General features: G+C 52.1%; 1 protein-coding gene across 2 annotated transcripts in view; it reads left to right on the forward strand.

Annotated features, from left to right (window-relative positions):
- Window positions 1-13,509: 13,509 nt before the first annotated feature.
- The window catches only part of ACVR1 (activin A receptor type 1), a 44,128-nt gene continuing 33,823 nt past the window's right edge, over window positions 13,510-23,814 (forward strand). The window contains exon 1 of one of the 2 annotated variants that reach the window (XM_050976786.1): window positions 13,510-13,656. The gene's annotated coding sequence lies outside the window, so the exon portion shown is untranslated. Of the gene's footprint in view, window positions 13,680-23,814 lie in introns of both variants that reach the window. The other variant, XM_050976785.1, reaches the window with a different exon arrangement.

Genomic DNA, 23,814 nt, shown 5'->3' on the forward strand with positions numbered 1-23,814 from the left:
ATGGACAGACAGCTGGACACCTGAGTGACTCTGAGGCAGGGCATGAGCGTTCCCACATGCTGCCTGGGCTGGTAAAGGCAGTGCTTCCATGTCTCCCCTTTCTCTGCCTGCCATCCATGGCAGAGTATTTCTGGGCATACCTGGAAGGGTCCACACCTGCATGGTTCAAACCATCCCATGATAAAACAATTTTCCCAAGCACATGGACAACTTCTTAAATATTTTCTTATGAAAAATAGTGTTCCAGCACAACCAGCTGGGACATTCCTGCCTGGTGGTCAGCAAAGCCCCTGCCCTGCTGCAGCCTCTGCCCCTGGTGTGCTCTGTCCCAGGCAGGGACCTCCCCTATGCTGGCAAGAGGGGCTAGATTTTGGAGGGTGTTCCTGCTGAGTGAGCAGGGACAGAGTCCCCTGGAGCCACAGCTCTGTCTGGAATGTCAGGCTGAGAACTGGTGGGCAAGCAATGTTCCTGCAGTGTTTGTCCCTGCTGTGCCCAAGGTAAAAGGAGCCAGTGTGTTCTGTTTAAGTAAACATGATTGCACCGAGGGAAATGGTTGCATTGTGCTTTTGACTTCCCAGAAGTGACGTTGAAGAGAAGGGACAGCAGCCACCACTGTGGCCATTCAGGTTTCAGGGCCTGTCTGGCTCAGGTCAGCTCCCCACCTGGCCAGTATGAGCAGTCCCTCACCTTTGGTTCCTGTGTCCATGATTATTTTTTCCCATGGTTGTTTTTCTTTGGGATGGCTTCAATTAAATCCCAAACCGAAGTGTGGCTGTTCTTTTCCTGTCTCTCCTGCTTTCCATGGCAGAGGCTGCAGAATAGAATGGAATAGAATAACACAAATAGAATAGAATGGAATAGAATAGAGAATAGAATAATGGACTAGGATAGGATAAAATACTAAAATAAGATGTTTTCAGTTGAAAGGGACCTGCAGTGCTGAGCTAGCCCAACTGCCTGCCTGTTTCTCTTCCTCAAGGGAGAGTGGGGAGGTGGGGATGGTGAGAAGCAAAGAGCACTGCCCCAAGTGAGTGTTTGTTTGTGCCTGATTCAGAGCTAAATCCAGCCTCTCCAAGTGCCAGGCAGTGGAGCTGTTACCATATGTGCTAGAGGATGACAAATAAAGCACGATGAAGTATACGGCAGAATAACATATGGCAGTGTAGACAGGCTCTCGGCAAGGGAAGAGATGGGGAGAGCCAGCGCTCCCCGCGCCCATCCGACACCTCTTGTCATGTTAAATGCTATTTTAGAACAGACAGCGATGGCAGCCTGTGCGCGGCAGGGAGCTCGCACCCGCCGTGTCCTGCCAGGCTCTGCAGCCTTGCTCCCAGCGAGCCCCGGCAGCTCCTTCTCCCCTCGGCTCGTCTCTGCCTTCCCTCCCGCTGTGCTGCTGCTGCTGCAGCTCCCTGGAGCTGCTGCTGGATGAGATATTCCAGCAGCCCGGAGCTCAGCCCTGTCTGTGGCCGCCGGGTCGGGCTGGGCAGGAGGAGCAGGTGGTGCCCGTCGCGGGAGTGAGCTCCTCCACCACCACCCCGGCAGGGCATGCGAGCCTGTGCTCGGCTGAATCATAGTTCTGCTGCAATAGCAGGGAGCTGAGGAACATTCACAGTCCGAGGCATGTCTTGTGCATTCCTCTAACGATGATTGCTGGCAGTCGGCATGAGGGAGCAGCAGAAGCACCGGGGAGTGTTTTACCTGACAGGAGGAAGGCCATGTGCCAGCAGCACAAAGATTTCCTGCTCCCCTTACCCGGCCTGTTCTGCGGAGCCAGGAAAGCAAAATGTGGATTTTTATCAGCTGTTTGCTCTGGCTCCATGTTTTGCCTTGTTTATTATTGGTATAAAGCTGCTCTTGGCATTGGGAGCAGACAGTAAAACACTCCCCAAAGGAACCAGGCTCCACGAACCCTCGGGGTACTAAAGTAACTGCAGCTTGTCAGGACATGTTTCCCCTGAGGGGAAGCACAACCGCAAAGCCATTTATTTCAGGCAGAAATCAGCTGTTTGACCTGTGTCACTATTCAGGATTTATTCAGGAGCTGCTGATCTGCCAGTCCCGTGTCACTCCACAGGAGGGGCTGAGTGCTGCTACTCCACTGCAGGAATGTTCCTTAGAGTTGTGGACAAGTCACTCTTCCCACCATTCTCTGCAGCCTTGCCCATGGCAGGTGGGATTCACCCTGGGAACAGGCAGGGATTTGCCTGCCCTGGCCTAGGGCAGGTGGGGGGCTGTGCCCATGCTCTGGGCATCCTGCCCTGCTGGGGCTGCCCAGGAGGTGAGGACACTAGGGTGGCAGCCACGCACGTCTGCCCTTGCAGGTTCAAGGAGCACCAGGCTGGCCCTGCACACACCTTGGGAAAAGGGTTCAGCTTAGATTTAAACCCAGTTTCTGGCTGTGCTTGTTGCTGTCTTGCTACAGGAGCAGGGGTCCTGTCCCAGCTCTGCCTGGCTCCACATGGATTGCTGCTGCACATCCTGGACAGATGCCTTCCCTGGCCCCACATGGATTCACTTCAGCAAGAAATGTTGCTTCTGGCATCTTGCTTCTCCCAAGGCTGAGTTCCTTTCATGCCTGCAGGCAGGGTGAAATTGGTGAGAAGGAAGATGAACAGTGGGGCAGTTTGGCAACAGGGACCTCTCATCTGCTCTGGGTAGGTTCCCCCTTGCCTTCCTCCATGCTGCTTTTTGTTCCCTTCACACTGCAGAGGTGAGTGAGCTGCTCCAACCCTTCCCACCCCACAGGGATGGGTGATCTACTCCCTGCTGGGTTTGTGTAAATGCCCAGTTTGCTGTGACAGAGCAAGGGTGGGACTCCAGAGACCAGCTGTGGTGGGAGCAGACACAGAATCGGAACCTGCAAGCGAGCCTCTTTCTGCTTGCTCCCTTCCTGCCCAGTGCTGCTCTGCTCTCCAGATGGTGCCTGGGTTTTTTCTTCCTTTTATTTTTCTTACACGGTATTTTTATCCTTTTGTCTTTCACTTTTTGGGCTTGTGGGTGCCTGTTGCAGCCGCTGGTGCCTGTGGGTGCAGGCAGGAGGGAGGGCTGGGAGGAGATTTCGGCCACAATAAGGCAAATGACGCAAAGCTGAGCACAGTTCATAAAGCCATGCTGCTCGTCAAGCCCAATCACGTCTCAGAAACAGGACAAGGAACAATTTCCCATTAGGAAACATGTGGAGGCTTGGGTGGCTGAGCCCCAGCACTGTGCCCCCAAGCTGCCCTCCTTCCCGTGTGCCCCACACGGATGGAGTGCCCACAGCTAGTGCAGGGCTGGAGCATGGCAAGATGGTCCTCAGCCCTGGCAGTGTTGTGGTCTTGGTGGCAGCTGCTGCATCACCTCATGTGCTGGATTTGCCAGGATCTGAGCTCACTGAGCACGGCTGTTCAGACATTTTTCATGCACTCCATGGGGGATTAGGGGCTTCCATGCAAAGACAGACTTACACTGGCCCCACTATTTCAAAATGAAGGATCCAGACCCTACTTTATGCAACTTTATTGTGATGGAAACAGCTAAAGGGAAAAAGTGCTGGTTCCAGAGGAGGCACTTACTTCTGCTGATGCTGGCTCTGCATTTCAGTGCCCTATGGAGATACATGGAAGACCCCAGCAAAACCATCCCTGCCTTTCCTCCCTCTTACCTCCACCCGGGTAAACCAAGAAGGTTTGAAGTCTGGTTGGGTTTTTTTTTCTTTTTTCAAACAATTCCTTTCCTTTTCCCTGTGTTTATCATATTTTCTGTCTCTGTGTCCTTTCTCCTTCTCCTCCAGGAAGGCTGGAGAGGGAGAGTTTGTTCTGCACCCCTCCCTGACCTGCTGTCATGCTCGACCAACATGGGAGACTGAGCCCCCAGGCACTGGGCCAGCACAGGGCAGGCAGAGACCATGGAGCTGGAGACAGGTGGGAGAAGCATGATAGGGGTTAAAAATAATCACATGAAAATCAAAGTGGTCTCTTGCAGCCTTCAAGACAGGTCTTTGCCTTTCTCTGCAACTCTGAGGACCAAGGACCTTGATGCAAGTAAGGGATCTGGCACCTCCATGCTTCACCAAGTTTTTTAAGGTTTAAAACCACCAAGCTCAGGTGTGCACACTGTGGGGCAGGGCTGGGTGGGATGGCACTGCTGTGTGTGCTGCCAGAGGAGATGATCAGCAGGAGCATCTCTGTGCAGGGCCCCCTTGCTGGGCTGAGGGCTCCAGTGGGTGCCCAGTGGCTCTGTGCAGGTGCTGAGGGCATGGGGTGCAGCACAGCCCAGCTCCTTCCTTAGCCTGTGAGTGGTGGTACTGCCTCACTGCTTGATGCCACAGCTGTTCTAGCTACGCTGCATTTCTAGTATGCAGTAAAAATGTGCATTTTCCTTGTGTGGAAAGGTCAGGATCAGAAGCAAAGCCCTGCAGTGGAAGGCAGGCCTCTCCAGCATTCTACATGGGAATGCAAAACCACTTCATGTCAGCAGTGCCTGCACCAGTCTGCAGAGTGTGGGAAGGGATATTCTAAAATACCTTAATTGTGATTTAAATTATGGGCACAGAGCATTAATCTCTGTCAGATCTGGAGCACACAAACCTCTGCCCATCTGCAGAGGGATGTGCAGTGCTGCACGTGGGGACTGGGCAGGGATCCCCTTCAGCTCCCAGGCCCCTCCTGGTGCTGGGAGGCTCCGGGTGGATGTCTGTGTGTCCCAGAGCCGGGCACTTGGAGTGAAGACAGCTGCTGTCATCCCATCCCTGCTGGCCAGCCCCAGCGCTGACTGGCAGCAATTCCTGCAGTGCCTGCCTGAGTGCCCAGCGAAAAGTAATGGCTAATGAGGGAATTAATGACAGATTCTGCATCCCCTTTACCAGGAGTTAATTTTCAGAGAATATTTCCAGGCGCCTTTCAGTGTCTCCGGCTCAAGACTGGAAGGAAGGAGACAGGTGCCACCTTGTGTGGAAACGTTTCTCCATGCAGCGGGCACAGACAGAATTCCTTTTCCCCTTTTCTTTTTGGTGGCGTCATTGCAAACTCCTCCCAGAGGCAGAACGCAGCCAGCCCTCCAACAGCCCCTGCCAGCTGTCCAAAGGTGCACAGCAGCTCGGAGCCCTCGCAGGGCGGTGGCGGAAGACGCTGCTCGCTCAGTTACAGCCAGCGAAACCCCAAGGAACAGGAGGGGCTACCAGAGGCTGGACACGACCTGGAAACTGGCAGCCCAGAGACCCCCGATGTCCTGGGCTGATCCCAGTGTGGACAGCAGGGGAGGGGGGGATTCTGCCCCTGTGCTCAGGTGAGACCCAACCTGCAGAGCTGCCCCAGCCCTGGGCTCCCACATCAGAGGGACCTGGAGCTGCTGGAGAGAACCCAGAGGAGCCACGGAGCTGTTCCAGGGCTGGAGCCCCTATGCTCTGGGGCCAGGCTGGGAGAGCTGGGAATGTTCCCCTGAAGAAGGGAAGACCCCAGAGTAGACCCCAGAGCCCCTTCCAGGGCCCAAAAGGGCTTCAAGAGAGCTGGGGACAAACTTTTTAGCAGAGCCTGTTGTGATAGGACAAGGTGTAAACTAAAAGAGGAGAGAGATTCAGATTAGAGATTAGGAAGAAGTTCTTGGCTCTGAGGGTGGCAAGGCCTTGGCACAGGGTGCCCAGAGAAGCTGTGGCTGCCCCATTCCTGGAAATGTTTACACGGAAGTTTGTCCCTGCTTCCCATTCCCTCAACCAGCTCTCCCTGTGCTCTGGAGCTGAGCTGTGGCAGCAGCACCCTGCTTTGTGCCACACCACATTCCAGCCATAGCTTATCCCACAGGAGAGCTGTGCTCCCAGAAAGGACCCTGCAGGTCAGCACTGGGTTCACCCGGGGGAAGGAAACAAGTCAGGCTGTACCCTCAGCTGTGCCAGTCTCAGAAGAGCTGAAGAAATCTGGGCCCGCCCAAAGTGTTTATTTAAATACAACAGCATCTCATGGCACACTCTGGCTGTGCTGGGCTGTCTGCCCTCTGATACTGCTGCGTTATTTCAGTCACTTCCAGTACGGACAGACATTCTCCCTCTGTCCCTTTCCAGCTGTCCAGAAGCATCACAGTGAGCAGTCTTCAGTTCCCTGTCCTGAGTCAGATGATGAAATACTTGTCTTCCCCTAACCAGCCTCTTAATCAGCTATTGGAGAGGAAAATAAACTTGGTGCCTGGCTTTAGGAGAACAAAATGCTGAGAACTGTCCTCACTACGGCTGCTGCTCCTCCCTATCAGCTGCTCAGGCCCTGTCCCTTGTTGCTCTGGCCCCACTCCTTGTGCTGTGGAGGCATCAGAGTCCTGGTTTCTGCTGGAAGGTATCAGGCTGAGACCACGCATCCAGCACCTCACTCCTGGGTCTGCTCTCAGGATGGAAGAGCACATGTCAAGGCTGCTCCAAAGTACTCAGTATGGTTTTCCAGCTCAGAACCTGGCCACTGTCTCCAAGCAGAAGCAGCCTGTCAAAGAGAGGTGCAGGTGATGAGACCCTCCTGAGCCCACATGAGATTGGGAGTCTTGAGAGACAACTGGGAGAAGAAGATGCTGGTGGCTGAGATGGCTGCTGGCCCCTTCTTTGCTCCTGCAGAGGTGAGGGCTCACTTGGCTCAACCCCAGGGAGAGAGATCTGAAGACTGGCTCAAAATCTGCAGGTTAAAAAATGGGATTTTTTCCTGTATTGTCTGACTGAGTCTTTGGTGTCAGCATCTGGAGCTGCTTGCTGTGGCCCTAAAGGTCAGAAGCGTCTCTTCTTTTTCTGCACAGCCCCTGAGGTGTCCAGCGTGTCCAGGACTTATGGCTTTGGGATGACCCTAAGCCACTGGGGCCAGGCTGGGAGCCACTGCTGTCCTTATCCTGCTGTGCCCTGGTGCAGGTGGATCAAACCAGCTCTCTGAGGTTACCCTGGCAAAGGGCAAATAGAACAGGAGCAGGAGGGAGAGACTCCTTGGTAACAGTTGAAGGTGCTTTAGGTTTCCTCAAAAGCCAGGAATATCTTCCTTGGATAGCTGTGGGGCTGGGGCTTTCTGCTCCCGAGTCCTGTCGCCTTTCTCCCTGCTGGGAGCAGGAGCACCCCGGGGCAGCCTGGCACCGCGGGCTCCGAGGAGGCGGCGAGGGACGGGCCCCGTGCGGCTCCTCGTGGGCACGATGGGCTGTGCTTGCTCGCCGCCTTTCCTCTCGGGCCGGTTTTGTGGGCTGACAGCCGGGGCTGCGGAGGCAGCGGCAGGAGTTTCCAAACGCACGCCGTGGAGCAGGCGGGACTGAACCAGGCGCTTGGACCCACCCTCTCGGCTGCTGCCGGTGACTGGAGTCGTGGCAGGCTGGTGACTGAGCCCTGTCCTTCTCTTTCTTCCTCTCCACCACATGGGCCAGTTCGACAAACTCTCCACCGCCCTTGGTGTGCCGGCACTCTGGGTGCAGCCAGCAGCGGGAGCGCTCCCGGAGCCCCAGCGGGATGTGCCGGTGCCGGTGCCGGTGCCGGTGCCGGTGCCGGTGCCGGCCACCCCCGAGCTCCTGCTCGTCCGCTGCCGCCCAGCCGGGGACGGAGCCCGCTCGCCGGCACGGCCCCGAACGAGCCAGGGAAGGCTTTGGGAGCCTGCAGCTGGGGCTGGCAAGGGGACACGAACAACATGTGTTACAAGCCCTGGAACTTAAATATTTTGCTGCTATAAATGTTAGCAACGAGAGCTCTCGTTACATATAAATGCCAGATGACAGAAGCAGAGGCCAAAAAAAGCTCATTCCCAGCCAAGCAGAAGGAGAGGGGGCGACTGCGCCGCCGGGGCCGGCGGGACACAGGGCTGGCGCTGGGGACACCCGCTGTGGGCAAGAGCGGGCACGGGGCACAGCCTGGCTGCCGTGCCTCGATGGAAAAGGGACTGCTGGTACGGTGCTCGGCGTGATGAGCGTGGCACCGGGCAGGGCACTGACAGGGGCACTGAGCTGGGGCAGGTCCGCGGGAGCCGCCCCGGGGGCCCAGGGCACAGCTCCTTCCATCCCGCCTTTGGGGTGTGAAATGGAAATCAGCATTTCCACCCTGATCCCTCGCGCCCGGTGACTCCGTGGTGTCTTGGCCTGCAAAGGCTCCCCCCCTCAGCTGAGGAGTAGTTTTCATCATTTATGTTTTGGCGTCATTTCAATAAATTCCAGTTGGCTGTTCCTGAATAACACCCAGAGAGAGCAGAAAGGAACTGTGCAGCCTTGTGAAGTGAATCTTTGCAATTAGAGAGCTCGAGCACTTTTTGGTGGGTGTTTTGCTGAAAACAAAGCACTGCATGTGATGGGCTTGGAAAGCACAGGACTAATTACCAGTGCTATTTTAAAAAATGGCATGAAAATGAGTTATGCTGCTAATGCTCAGATGCAAGAACATGGTCTGCTTAATTTAATAATACTGTGTAATTTGTGTAAAACCAAATTGGTAGCAATTATACATTATTGTTAATTACTTGGATCTGGGTTCTCCTTGCTGTGCTGAATTGCACCTGGCTCCTCAATGCCCCAAGTCCACAGGGTTTGTGATGTAGAGACGCACACAAGGTAAGGACCTGAAAAAGGAGAACTGTGGAAGGAGCTTGGGCTGAGGTCCTCTGCAGAGCTGCTGGGACAGCAGGCATGTCCCGGTCCTGTCCTCACTCACGGAGTGTCCTGGGGGAGTCAGTGGGAGCTGTGCATGCCGTGGAGCTGTTGGGACAGGCCTCACCGGCTGCTCCGGCAGCCCCAGCGCGGCTCCGTCTGTGACTCACATGCCTGACTCACAGACGCCTGATGAAATACATGTACTCCCAGTCACATTCATCACAGCTAAATATTAGAACAAGCTCTTTAATTTCAAACCCAAGTGCTTCCTGGGGTTTTCTCAGCAGCTGTGCTCGGGCCAGTTGCTATGCTGGGAGGGGCGGTGATGCAACTTCTGTACGTTGCAACTGCCAGGTTTGCTTGTTTGCATGCATATATACAGATATATATTTAGAAATTTCCTCAAGGCAGAAGAAAATAATTCATGACAAGCAGCAGCTTGGAAGGTCACCTGGATTATTATTTCTGTACCACAGCTCACCTCGAGCATATAAGCAAAGTCTTTATGTGCTGATGTTAATAATGCTAAAGAGTTAAAAACCTCAGCAGCTCTGAAGGCAATTATCAGGCTGGCTTTGTCATGCACAGCCTCATTTTGTGTGCTGCAACTAAATTGTATTTTACTGTGTATTTTAGAAGGAGTAACAGTGTTTGTTAGAGGTGTTCTTTTGCCGTTGGGCTCCGTCTGTCCCCAGGGCCCTCCCTGTGTGGGGCTGCTGGCCTGGACCAGACCCCCAGGCATGTCTCTGTTGGTCTAGGGCAGTGCTCACTGCTCAGCAGAGCTGAAAAGGCAGTGCAGAGTGAGATGGTTTTACCAAATGAGGGGCTGGACTGGGGTCCAGCAGCCCCCTCTTTGAAACATTTCCTCCATGGCATCTTTCAGCTGCATGAGCTGTTTCTACACTCCCAGAGCATTGCAAAGTGGTCTGACTTGAAATCCCAGCTGCTCCATAGAGAGGCAGAATTTATGAAGAACCAAGGCAGTTCACGTTACCATGGAAATTGTTTCAAAACAGAGAAGCCTGATTTTGCTATACTTGCTGTCTTGGGAGGGTTTTCTGTGTGGAAGGATGACAGGGTGAACCTGCCCCATAGCTCAAGGTGTGCTCTGTGTGCACTGTGTTCTGGGGCCCACAGACTTCTGAAGACCACGGTATTTGCATAACATTAATGTGTTATTCTGATGTCTGTGGGCAACAATTTGTGCCCACAGTGCTCCTTTCACACGGACATGCCATTATTACACCTGATTAATGCAAACATTGTCCAGGAAGAAGTTCCAGACACTTCCCCAGCACGGAAAAGGCCACACGAGGTTCTCCTGCTGGGAACTGGAAGACCCCAAATTTAATCACACTCTACTCCTTGCAAAGCTGTGCAAAGTCAGCTGTGTATGAATACCCCCATCAGATCCACTCCACCTTTCCTTGGGGAACTGTAAAATACCTGACAAGCCAGGTGCTTTACCACCCTCACTGTGCCAGCAAGGCATCTGAGGCACAGAGACAGCCCCATGATCCTCCCCAAATCTCAGATTTGGCACTTCTGACTCGGAGATGGCACTGCCAGCCACTAACCCAAACACTTTGTCATGATATCCCTCTCAGATTGCAGCCCTGGTTTTCTCCACAAATAATGTTATTACAGATAAAATTCTACTTACAGCTGGATTTTCCTATCAACAACCATGTTACCTATAAAAAAGATAATTGAAAAAACCCTGCAGTGTTTGTAGAGCAAATTTATTTGTAAGGATGCTTATGATGATAAATAAGAAGTGGCATTCAAAAGAACAGAAAAATAGCCCTGTTTATAGATGATGCTGATATTACTTCAGTAACTTAATTATTCCCTCTGCTTCACTATTAATTAGAAATCAGTGGCATGTAAACTGTACGTGATCCAGCTACAGGAGGCTGTGGGCAGGAGCTGCCTAATTCCAGTTCCCAGCACTGGTTCCCCTCGTGGCTGTGAATGAGCACTTAGCAACAGCTGTCCCTTGGTGAGCCATGCGTGGGTTACTCAATGACAGGTTCCAAAATTCATATTCTTCTACCAGATGTAAAGCAGAAACTTTTCCATGCAAAGTGCTCCTAACCCATGCGTCTCCTCCTGTCTCCTGGGAGCCCCGCAGGCATTAGTGAGGGGTGGCTCTCAGCCCAGCAGTGTCACCCTTTCCTGGGAGCTCAGACAACCACATGGGCTACCACTGTCAAAAGTGCTTTAAGCTGCAAATAAGCAGGTGGGTGTTCAGAAGTGTTGGCTGCCAACACCACCTGTGGGGCCTCAAGGGAAACTTGGCACTTCTGGAAATGTAGCTGTTTGGTTAAATTTTGAAAAGTTGTATTAGATACCCAATCTTTAGTCTTCTCTTTTGGAAAATGGTCCTCGTTAGAGCTGTATTTTCTCCCGAGGAACACCTACACTTGAGCTACTTGAATGTCACATTCAGCTACTTGGCAGTACTCTGTGGAAAATCACTGGCCTTGTGCTGTTGAGCCAAATGTAGACCTATTTGTATTTTTAAGGGAATTAGTATTCTTTTCTCTGTTTAAAACATTCCTATTACTCATAGTGAGTCAAATCCTGGCCTCGTTTGGAGGGCTGTGCATAAATGGGCTGTATGCACAAAGGAGCTTCATTGGGAGCACTTTCCAAACCCTCTGTCTACCTGCCTTTTCCCGAGGGAATGAGCATTCGCCTCCTGCCCTGGCACCACCGCTGTGATTCCCTCCGTGCTGTCCCAGCCTGACTGTGCCACGTCTCCAGGGCTCCTGTTCTACTCCCCTGAGCTTCTCAGCTCCTGTCTTGCAGATGCTCATGCCGCTGCTCGGGAAGCACCACCTGTGTGGAGGAAAAGCACAGCCATGTCCCTTGTGACACGGGAGCTGAACCACACTGAGTCAGGTTGGAAAAGACCTCCGGGATCATCGAGTCCCAGCTGTGCCCGATGCCCACCTTGTCACTCTGACCAGAGCACTGAGTGCCACGTCCAGCCGTGCCTGGAGCACCTCCAGGGATGGGGACTCCAAACCTCCCTGGGCAGCCCTTGCCAACCTCTGAAAGACTTTGGAGTGGTCTCTCCTAAGGAGACCCATGCCTGGGCCTCCCCAGCTGTAGGAGGTGGTTCGGGCAGTCTTGGGGCTCACTGCCATCCCTGGGACAGCGCCTGTGGCTGTCCCTGCACAGCCCCACGGTGCCTGGCCAGGAGGAGGCTGTGTGCTGGCTGCTGTGGGTGCTGCAGCCTGCAGCGCTCATGAGCACGCAGCAGAGCAGTGCTGCAGCAGTGCCCACCAACAGACACGGCCTGGCGCGGGGCATGGCCAGGGTGAGGCTCGGGCGTGAGGGCAGCCCCGGCTGGCCCTGAGGGAATGTAACAGCTGAGAGAATGGGGCCACCCAGTCTGACTGCTGGGCTGGTGGGACTTACCTCCCCAGTGCCTCCCAGTGCCTCCCGGGGCTCTGGCATCCCCCACAGCCCTGGGGAGGCACAGAGCAGTGCTGGGGCACACACCCTGTGCCACGGGGCTGGGCAGAATGTACGTGGAGCATCAGGTCAATCATATTTGGGAATTTTCATGTACTTGGTCTGTTCAGGATTGTTCGGACTTATTAAAAATGTAGGATGTCATGTCCTTGATCCATCACATCACAATGTAAGAGCTCTGTTGACAGTAATTAGATGCAGTTATTCTGGAAATCTGCTTCCTTTTCCTGCTTAGGAAGAAGCCCGTGCCTTTCCAGGAACCTCAGTGAGGTTGGCTTAGTGCAGCTGGCACAGGGACACTGGTTCCACCCAACACCAGCGTGTTTGCATCATGGTGACCTTAATGTGCCTGAAGGTGTCCCTGCCCATGGCAGGGGGTGGAACAAGATGGGCTCTAAGATCCCTCCCAACCCAAACCACTCTGGGATCCTGGGACTTAAACTATGATTGAAGCACCACGGTTGGAAGAATATATGATTTTAGGGAATTAATTCAGGTGGATGAGGGAGGGTTAAGACTTCAAGATGGAGGAAGACACCTTCAACCTTAAAAATTATGACATGACAGTAACTACTTTATGAATAATTTGGTGTGAAAATTGGAGTCAGATTATTTTTAAATAAAATTTAGCACATCAGTCTTGTACCAGGATATTTGCAGTCTGGCTCAGCCCTGGAGGCACCTCTGGGCGCTGTGTCCAGCTCTGTCCCTCAGCACAGCAGGGACAGGAGCCCCTGGAGCTGAAAAGGATCTGGAGCATCTCGGTGCCCAGGAAAGGCTGAGGGAGCTGGGGCTGCTCAGCCTGGAGAGGAGCCCCAGGGAGAGGAGCCTCAGCCCTGGCTGTCCCCATGTGTCCGTCTGTCCCCGCGTGTCCGTCTGTCCCGGTCTGTCCCCGTGTGCAGGGAGGTCAGAGCAGGCCCAGGCTCTGCTCCGGGCCCAGCGATGGCCCCAGAACCGCGGGCAGGGCTGAGCCCAGGAGCTCCTGCTCCAAGCAGAGCCCAGGGAGGGCTGGAGTCTCCTCCCGGGGCCATCCCAGAGCCCCCGGACACGGCCCGACACCGCTGTGCCCGAGCTCTGCAGTGGCACCAGTGACCCATGGGCTCTGCCAGCCCGGCCCAGCCGGGACCAGGCCCTGAGGGCCGCCCACCGTGCCGGGATGCTTCTGTGCCTCGTTCCGCTGCTCGGCACGGGCTTTCCGTTCCCCCCCCGAACCCGAGCCCGAGCCCGAACCTGAGCCCCAACCCGAACGCGAACCCGAACTCCAACCTGAGCTGGAACCCGAACCTAAGCCCGAACCCCAACCCCAACCCCAACCCCGACCCCGACCCCGACCCCGACCCCGACCCGGACCCGGACCGGAACCCGAACCCGAACCCCGACCCGAGCCCGCACCCGCCGTGTCCCCGCGGCGCCGGCAGGGGGCGCTGGGCCGGGCGGCGGGCGGAAGTGACGCTCGGCCATTGCCGGTGCGGGCGCTGCCCCGCCCGCGCTCCTTTGTCAGCGGAGCCGCCGCCGCCCGCGGCCGCCCCCGGCCCCGCCGGCCCGAGCGGGGCAGCGCCGCAGCACGGCCAGCTCCGTCCGCCTCCGTCCCGCCCCGTCGCGCCGGCCCAGCGGGTGAGTCCGTGCCGCCGGAGCAGGTCGGTCCCGCCGCCGGGAGGGTTGGCGGGGGCTGCGCCGCGGGGTCCCGGTCCGGGCGGGGGGCGCACAAAGGCCCCGCGGTGCCGCGGCCGCGCTCGGGGGGCGCAGCCTTGCCGCGGTGCCGCGCGGCGGGCAGGGCTGGGGCTTCCCTTCTCCCTGCTTTTATGAACTTGCGGCGGTTTCGGCCGGGCAGGATTAATATCCCTGGCCGTGGCTGCCGTGCGGCTGCAGGAGCTTCCCGGGTGGGAGGCGCGGAGCGCAGCGAGCTCCCCGTGGGTGTGCTGCCGCTGCCCACGGCAGCGCGCTGAAGTCCGAGCTTTGATGGGCACAGCAGAGGTGTAGGCCAAAGTCCCTGGTGCCGGGTCATCTGCTCAAGGGGCTGCTGGAGCGGGTCCTGAGCGGCGGGGCCGCAGCCAGCCCGCCCTGAGCTCCGGGGATGGGAGCGGGCAGGGGCGGCTGGCTCCTGCCGGGCTGCACGGGGAGCGCGGCCCTGGAGCGCACCGCCGCTCTCTGCCCGCTCAGGTGTGCATGCTGACCTGGCGGCTCTAAACCCACATGCTGCTCTGGGAAATCTGGGCGATGAATCTCGTAGGGGTAGCTATCCAGGCAGTCTTTCCAACTCTGTCTATTAAAACTGCTAAAAGAACTTTAGTTTCTCGCAGTATTTTTACATAAATTGAAACGCAACCACTTTGTTTTCCAATAATTGAGAGAGCAGCTGACCTTCTTCAGGTTCTCAAAGAGCTGGGGTTCTTTGGTGTGCTGGAGGCGCCAGTGCCTCAGGAGGATGTTACTGGTGGGAACTTCCAGGTTCTGGACTGAGCTGCAGAACTGGCACATTTTTACGAAACCACGTTTTACAACGATGCATTGAGTTCTCAAAAGAGAACAGATTCTTTTTCCAAATCTCGTGTGTTTCTATGGTCTGCATTGAAGCCCAGCTTCTCCTTGAAGAAGACTCCTGTGGCTGTAGCAGTTAGCTGTGGGCAATGACAAGTCTATTTTTAAACTTTCACTTTTCTTTTGTTTCCTGTAATACGATCTTTGCTGTGATCCTTATACTCATCTTCAGAGGGACGGTGGCGACCTGGAATGCAGCAGGCACTTTGCAAATACTCTTGGAGCCCTGTCCTTGAAGGGCTGGAGCTGTTTGAAGAGTGCTGGGGTGCCTTGCAATTGAAATGGGAAAGCTGGAGTCCTGGCTGTGGAGAACTCTCAAGTGCACGGCTGGGCCCTTTGATGGCCGAGACTTTTTTTTTTTTTTTGAGGAGGAGGAGGTGTTAGAGATCTGTTTTAAGGGAACAAAAAGTTCCTGAATGCCCTGTGCTCTCCCCAGGAGGTGTTAAGTGTGTGCAGTGGTTTCAGAGGTTTGCCTTCTCTCGGGATTTGTTTGCTGGGATAAGACCTGCATTCCTCTGTTTCAGGGGGCCATGTGTGCTCCTTGCCCAGTGGCACAGGACTTGGGAGTGGTTCCTGACTGTAACCCTTTGCCTGTTTGTCTCCTCACACTGAGTGAGAGGTGTGTTTTGTTCTGCCTTCATTTTGGGACAAACTTTTAGGTCTGTTGATGTGACTTAATTCATGCCTCGACCTCCTCAGTTTGTAAATAATCAGCTCTTACAGGCCTAAATCATGGTTGGGACAGAATTATATCAGGTGAAGTTGTTATTTAAACAAAACAATTTGAGGGGAGAAAAAGCCCCTTTATATGTTTTTACTTTTAAGTCTTATAATGTGTTTCAAAGTTTCAAGCTGGGAAAGGGAAATCCTACTGACCAGGTGCTGATGATGTTTCCAGAGGTGTTGCTGATATTCACTGCCCAGGAACCATTGTTAACTGTTTTTTTATGATTTATTAGAAAACAAATTTAGAAAATTATTTATTAGAAAAATATTTTAGTTGCAGAGCTGTCAAGTTTGTTGCCTCATGTTTATATTCCATAGAGAATAGCATGGCTGTGTTAGTTACTGACAAAACCTGGATAGTGTGTGCAGAGGTTCAGCCTTGCCCTCCATGGGCACCACTCAGAAAGGGATTTTGGGCATATTGTGTTCCTGGAGCTCGCAATTCAGCATGCTTTGAGACGTGAGAATTTTATTGTATGCCTTAGTAGCTGAATATTTGATATTCTGGTGGTTGTTCACGCTCTTCTCTTAACACGTATGAAGTTGGTTGCATTCTTTCTGCTGAGGTGACCTGCTAAAGATCACCTCTGTCGCTGAGTAGAAAGATCCTTTTGCAGGAGAATGCAAGTGTGTGGAGGAGCTGAGGTGAAAGGGGAGGGCTAAATATAGGCATTTCCTGCAGAACTTATCTGCTTTTGAGGCTGGCTTTCCAAATGGAACTGGAGTCTTCCAAGCCCTCGGTGAGGGTAGGAAGAGAACATGGGCGGGGGAAAGAACACCCGTGGGGTGTTGTTGAGTGGGTTGTGTTTGTGGTTTTTGTTTTTTCCAGCCAGCTGGTACTCTGAAGTCATGCTTAAATTTAATGAAAGCCCAATGCTAAAATAGGATCTAGGGACAGCCGTTGTGAAATAATTAGGCACCCGTTCAGCCCTTCTTGTCCCTGCCAAAAAAAGCTACTTGAATTCATTTAAATTCTTGGTATTGGAAATGGGCATCTTGATACCCTCTCAAATGGGCATCTTGATACCTGCTCTAGTGTGTATAAACAGGTTGAAAGCTTGTCCCACTCACCTGTGCAGCTGTCAGGTGCTACAGCATATTGGTGTTGAACACAGGTGATTGCTGGGTGCCTCTGTGTGTGAGGATTCAGGGATATCACAGAGGTGGGTGACAGGCTGGCCTCAGCCATGGTGTGCACGGTGCTTAGGGGATGGATTAGTTACTTTAGGATCTGAGAGTAGTCAAGACTGAGAGTTTAAGAGCATCTTAGTTACAGAGATAGCAGGTGCTATCAAGATCCTCACCTTTTGAGCACTGCTGTGGACCAGTTCTATGACCACATGTTGTGACTGTAAGGCATTTATATCCTGTACATATCTGTAAAAATCAGGAATGATAGTGTTTTCTGGCAATGTTGGAAAGCTGAATTGACATGTGTTTGAAAACTGTTCTGGGATCACAAATTTATAAAGTGTTGTTGACTACGAAATGTATGGAATTCTGTGGAAATGCTTTCAAGGAATTCCTTTTTCCCCCCGCTATGTTTGCAGCCAAAACATGGTTTCAGAGTAATGCTTTCAAAAGCGTAGAAGTACAGTCCAATAACAGTAAGTGGTTGTAGTGCAACAGTTTTCTGTGTTACATTGGACCATGAGTTTGCACCTGACCCAGTCTCAGGTCATGGTAATCCCCTCCTTAACGTGTGGTCTTCTGGAATTGTGTGCGCACAGTGCTCGCAGGTTCCTATTTCAGAGTGATTTGCATCTGTGGATTGAGGTTATTCAGAACACACTCCCGAATTTCTGCTCTGGTGAGAAGATCAACGGAGAATGAGCTGCAGTTATGAAGCAGCATTGGAGCACACCTTTGCCATGAAGTGCATGGGGTGCTGTTTTCTGGAAGGAGCATGAGGAGTGTGCCCATGCTCCCAGTGCAGTAAGTACACAGCTCTTCCTTTGTGTGGGATGAAAGCAGCACTGCAGTTCCAGTGCCTGTGTTCTCTGCTGGCAGTTCATACGCTGCTGTTCCCCTGGAAGGCCGGAGCCATGATCCATCTGCTCCTGAATACTCAGCATCAGGTGCTGGATCAGTCTGGCAGGAAGTGCAGGTCCCTCTTTTGCTGTGCTCCTGCCTTCCATGCAGTGCCTCACCTTGCTGGCTGTGCCCAGCAGCGTGCTGGGGCCAGGGCTTCTTGGACACAGGGTTCTGCCAGCGCTGGGGGGAACATGCTTTGTCTTCCTTGTGCCTGCAAACTGGTGTGCCACCAGCTCTGAAACGCCTCTCAAGCCCCCAGATCAAGGTCCCTTATCCCAAGGGATGGACTTCTGTTTGATTACAAAGGCATTGCAAGTCCCTAAGCAATTGGGATAATCAATATCCTTCAGCTCCACAGTTTCTTCAAGCTTGGGACCTGTTTTAGCTTTACAGGATGTTGGCTCAGTCTGGTTTGGCAAGGCTGGGTGAGGTGGTGTGTAAATAAACTGACTTGCAAAGGGGAGAAATGCTTGAAAGGAAATACTATAGAGATCTAAAGTCACAATTGATGTGAGTAAATGGGAAGGGATGGTCTTAGGTAATTCCTTATTATGCAAGAAATGGGGAATACTGGGTGTAATCAATTGTCAGCATCTTTAAAATGAAAACCAATAGTGTTTGTGTGGTGTGAGTTTAAGCTATAGACTGATTGCGGTGGGATATTCAGGAGCCTTACTCTTCTTTTGAGAAACAGCTGGATCTGTTGGTAGGCCTGTGGGAGAGGGCAGTAAATACTGTGATTCAGCTGCTGCTTTGGGCTTGGGAATTTACCTTTGACTGGGAGGTGTGGGGTTGGAATGAGAGGAGTGTGGAAGAATGACCCTTTTATGCTGTGTCCTTATGCTCTTTCCTGAGCATCTGCTCCTGGCCTCTTGTGGAGTCAGGTTATTGCTGCTTCAGGCTGTGTGTTGTGGGTTGTTCCTCCCTTTGGTGTGCAGAAGCAGTTCAGTGGCTCTCACCCCACAAGTCCTGTTGTCACTGCATCCCCCTTCTGAAATACTCCTGGAGGGTCAGACCTAGTCACTGTTTCCTGCCTATGACGCTGCTGGAAAGATGGGTCTGAAAGTGTCTGGAGCCTGTTGTAGAGTAACTCCAGCCTGCTTTAGGGAAAGGAGGGCTTTGGCTTTGTTAAGAAAAGCTTACTAAAACCAAGACCTCCATTTTGGTGATTGTCCAAGGCTGCCTTTGGAGTAATTTCTCTTGTCTGAAATAACCAAGATGGAGATAGAAGATTGTGAAGGGGGAACACCAAAAGCTGTTATCTGGGCCTTTTTACAGAAGATGTGTTGCTGCACAACTTAACCTTCAGTCCTGAGTGCCTGGAATGTCCCTTCTCAGCATGCTGAAGCTGGTCATCCTGTTGAATGGAAGCTGGTAGGAGGAGTTCCTTGTCTTGCAGAGCAGTCGTAGTGAGCTGTGCTCACTGGAGGTCGGGACTTTCTTGTTCTGACTGCAGACCTTACCTCTGCTAATGAGCTGCAGAGGAGAGGCCAACAAACACCGCTTCTAATTGCAGGTCTGCTGTTTGCCTGGCGAGGCTCCTGTGACAGCAGGAGCGGGCTGGCAGCCTCGCCAGCTGCCTTTGGCTGCGCGGATAGCTCGGAGCCTACAAGTGGCTTCCCTTTGAAGTCCTGGAAGCTGCTGAGCCCGGCTTTCAGGAGTCGGTGTGCCCCAGCAGGCCCCTCCAGCCCTCCCCCCGAACGGCTTGGGGTTCCTGGCTCAGTGGTTTGAGGCACTTGGGGCTGTGGTTGCACAAACCTTTTTGCCAGCTACTAATGGCAGGGGAGTGAGTAGTCCTGCTTCTCCTTCTCCATGTGCTGTTCTTTTTCTGTTCTGGTGTCTCTGGCCGTGTGATACACTGGATAAGGCATTCATTTGGTTAAACCTTAGTCTGGCCTCTGCCAGGTTACTTCTAACCCAGGTTAATTCCCAGATATTTTTCTTGTGCTGGTACTAAGGAGGGATTTCTGAGGGTCTGAGTGGCTGAGCAGATGCAGAGGACTGTGAGCTGCCTCAGAGTGTTTGTGAAGGCTGGTGCCTTGCTTGAGTGCAGCATGGGAGTGTTTGGTGTGCCCTGGCATGGTGGACCTGCTGTGCTCTGGTCCTCAGGGAGAGTTCCTGCAGGTCTCTTTGCTGCTGGCTTGCTCTTGGCTCTGGCCGTGGGCAGGCGGTCCCACGTGCCTGCCCTCCCTTCTCTGCAGGACGGTGACAGCAGTGGCCAGCCTGTCCCCCGAGCTGCCACGCACGGAGCCAGCGCTGCCCACGCTGTGCCCACGCTGCTCAGCCCGCCGGGGCGGGTGATGTCCTGTGCTGTCAGGTGCTATGGAACGCGAGGTAGAGGAGATGGGAGCGAGATCTCCCTAGGAACAGATGTAAAATTAAACAAAATGCGTGTTTGTATTAGTCAGCCTAAACCAGACTCTGCTATTTAGGGCTCTCCATTGCAATAAACTTGTCTCTTGTATTTGTGTGGGAGGACTGCAACAATTAAAGTCATTTTAAGGCTGAATTTTAAAAGTGAAAACAAAATGAAAAGATAATGGTTTGGTTTAAGAGAATATCAGTTGTATTGTATTATGTTATAATACTCTTATGTTGGAGAAGAGATAGGTGATATGCTGCAGGTTGGTTATTGGTAAAAGCTGTGTCCGTGCTGCATGCCCGTACTGCACATTAAAACTCTTCTTGACTTCATAAGGAGTGATTTTATTTTTTTTTTTTTAATCCATTTAATTGCAGCCCTCACTGCTGCTGGAGAGTAAACTGCTTGCTGCAGCTGCAGTTGTGGGTAGCAGCCTGCTAATACATCGACTTTGATGGCATAGGCTGGGCAAATCCCAGGCTGGAGTGATAAACAACACGGAGAATAAAAATTTTCCGTTCTCCAGAAGTTGTTGACTAGAACTTATAGACTAACTGGCAGTAAAGACAGAGATATAAAAGTATGTACACAGGATGATAAATGTGAGTGAAACCAGTGGGGGAAAGAGAGAAAAAAAGGACAATTCCAGCTGATTTCAGGATCAGGAGGATGATTTGGCAGTAGAGTTTGTGGCAGTCAATCTTGTAGGATTACACTGTGTTCTACTCCTCATTTTTTGTTGTCAGAACAAAAACATGTACAACTTGTAGTGCACCAGTCTGAGGGTTAAACTAAAAAATTCCTATCTCCTTAGGAGTGGAATTACAATAAGTTGTGCATTAAAAAAAGGCAATTTTTAATTTGACTTCTAAATACTGGCTCAAGTTAAATGATAAGAAAGAGCATTTGAGATGTACCCTTAGCACATGAAACAAACACTGATCCTTGTGAATTAAAAAAAATCCCACAACAAAACGGAGGGGTGTGTTCTCTTGGGGATTGTGATTACAATAGGAAAATAAATACTTGAAAAATGTAGGAAATTCTTTTCTGGACATGCATTCTTGCATATTGAGCATTGATCTAAGTAACTTTCATTCCACTTGACTTTTATTTTTGGACTGAGTTGCAAAACTTGTCTAGATCCTGAGTCTAAGTTAAATGATGGTGATGAAAATTGCCATGCAAGCACCTTTTTACTCCACCCGTTTTCCTTCCTAGGGGTGACTAGGTGTGTATGTGGTGGGACCATCTCTGCTTATCTCTGGACTCGGGAGCTGTCCTCCCTGCAGAGGTAGCCCAGGATCTTCCTTTGATGTCGTGTTCCTCTCCCTTTAGCTCAGTTGGGCAGCGCTTTGTGCCCAGACCAGCTCGCAAACGCCCGTCTGTGAGAGCAGAGGTGCATCTTTGTGGTTGGGATCAAGGTTAAAGCCTTTGAGTCTTGGCTGTCATCCAGCTTCTTTGCATAATTTGAACCGGTCTCTGTCCAGAAAGAAACATTCAAGTTATTTCAAGTCACTGGGATAGAAGAAAAAGCTCCACCTAAAAGACTGCTCAGCAGGTGGGCTGTGTTGCCCCACCTCAAGTCCCCAGGTCGTGTGCGTGGCTGGGAGGTGGCTGCTGGCTTCCTTGGCCTTTCCTCCATGTCTGTGCTCATGGGTCCTGCCCTTGAGCCTGTGCACTTCTCAAATTCTTGAACAACTGCTTGGCATGGCTTTTGCTCTCCCACATTAGTTGGTTGTCAGTTGGGCCTTTACGAATGTGCCAGAAATGCCACGTAGACACTTTTGTGTGTGTTTGTGGACCTGGCATGTTTGCATCAACCTCCAGTGGAGAATAATCTGAGTAACATGTCCCAGCTTGCCAAAACAATAGGGTGTTTTTTCTGTCTTGGTGTAGGTATTTTACACATTTGTAAGACTCGTGTCATACCGCTAAAGCAAACCTGGGCATGGTTGTTCTGCAAAACCTGTTCTAAAATCTGAACCTGTTAATTCCCTCCGTACAGCTTCCTTATGACACAAGTAATATTTTGAAGAATGAGTGAATCAATATGACTGTTCCTAAATTATGGAAATAAAAACCTAAACACCATCAGAAGTCTGAAAGAAATACAGTATTTCCATGCCTGATGCAAAAGTGGCATGTTTTAATGACTGGAAGAGTCCTTGACTTCATCTTTTTGGTTGAGATTTGATCCTGGACATTGTTTAGACATTCAAAGAAAATATGTATTGGACTTTCACACAGAACAGTGTCCAGAATTTTGAGGGAACTTTGACTTGTTTCTCCATTAGGAAAGCCAGAATGCCATGCCGTGAGGAGCCAGAACAGCAAACTGGATTTTGAAGCTCAGTTTTTTTACACAGTTTCTGGAATCTCTGGTGAGGAATTGGTGTTCCTGAGGCTGCAGTGCAGTTTTATGCCTTCTGTAACAAAGGATCTGTGAGGAGTAAAACCTACTTTATTTTCAGTCTGGGGATTTGTAAAACTTTGACATGCAGCCCAATTATAATTATGTTGGTTTAGTTCCCAAAGTGGACGCTCTTTATTCTAAAAGAGGCCCTACTGTGTGCAACCAGGAGTATTGAAGGCCCTGAAGTGTTAGCGTTTGAATGGTTTTGGCTTAGCTTTAAAATAAATATCTACTGGATATGGAGCTCTGGGGAGTGGACTAAAGCAAATGGAAAAGGTGAATTAACTGTAAGCTGTTCTGCAAGGCTGGGTCCATAGAGCCACAGCACAGAGCACAGTGGCAGATGGAGGCAGAAGAAAGGCACTTAGAGAGCTCGCTTGTGTTTTGAGCCTGATGTGAAGTAGGTGCAATTCAGAGGCTGCTGTTCCTCTGCACGGGGTTCTGTCACCATTGTTCTTGCCCTGCAGCATCAGTCCTGTGTGGCCCCAGCAAGTTTCCCGTGACAGCCCGCACTGCTCCTGTGAGGAATAGTGAGAACCATTCCTGGCAGCTTTGGAAAGTCTGCCGTGTTTGTCTCCTGGTGCTTGATGGTTCTTTTGAGACCTGAGTGAAAACATCAACAGGTTCCCTCCTTGAAGGCAGAGATTCACAGTTTTCCTGTCTGTGATGGAAATCTGGAAAGAGGAGCATGTGAGCTTCTTCAGGGGTGTGTGTGCCACAGGGTGACTGAGCAAAACAAATCGGCAAATCCTTGTTTTCCTGGGGAGGGAAGGAGCTTTGGCTGCCTCCTGGTAGGAATTGCCATGGCTATGAGCTGAAAGTGGCCCTGGCTCTGGGGCTGCAAGGTTTATGGGGTGGAGAGCCCCTGTGCTGGGAGTGAAGGTGGTCTGTGCTGCAGGGTCTCCCAAAGGAGAGTTCTGGAGAACCAAGATGGTGTTTGGCCCCCATTACAGGTACAAGTAGCTAGGGGGTCAGTGTGAAAGAGGGGCACTCAGGGACACTTGGTGGGACTCTGTCAGAGGAGGGAATGGCAAAGGGCCAGGCTTGTGGCCAGGTGTCTCTGATAGAGTAAGTTACTGCTTTTCAGCTGACAATTGGAGCTGTTCACCTCTGCACATGCTTCTTGCCCTGAGAGTGTGCATGAAACAGTGGCTGGAAGCATGTCAGTGGGGTCTCGGGGGGGCTGCCTTGTTCTGGTGACCACAGCTCACTGTTGCTGTGGTGGCAAGGTCCTTGCTGGCAAGTCAGGAGAAATGTGATGGCAAAGGATTGCTGTGTTTGCCTTGGGATGGCCTTGCCTGAGACGTTCCTGGGGCACATGTGATGTCTCAGAGGGTGGGGCTGTGGTTTATACAGCTGTTCCTTGTAGGCAGTGCGAGGCTCTGCTCCCGGGCGTGGAGGCTGGAGAGCTCAGCCCTTTGTCCCTGCGCCTGCTGGGACCCTCCTTGGGGGGCTTTGGGGTCCCCCAGAGGGGCATGGCTCACCCAGCCCAACCTGAGTGAGCCTAGAAAAGGTTTGCTCTGAAGTGCTGGCCCCCAAGGGATGTGAACCCAAAGCAAAGCCACAAACAGCAGTGACCCAGAGGCTGGAAATGAAGTCTCTGAGGGGTTGGTATGCCAGCAGTGGGAAAGGATACCAAACCTAGTGCTTTTTCTACAACTTCTGAAATATTCTTCCAAAAATATTTGAGCTTTTT

Source organism: Serinus canaria, chromosome 7 (genome assembly GCF_022539315.1).
Source record: "Serinus canaria isolate serCan28SL12 chromosome 7, serCan2020, whole genome shotgun sequence".
Classification (NCBI taxonomy): domain Eukaryota; kingdom Metazoa; phylum Chordata; class Aves; order Passeriformes; family Fringillidae; genus Serinus; species Serinus canaria.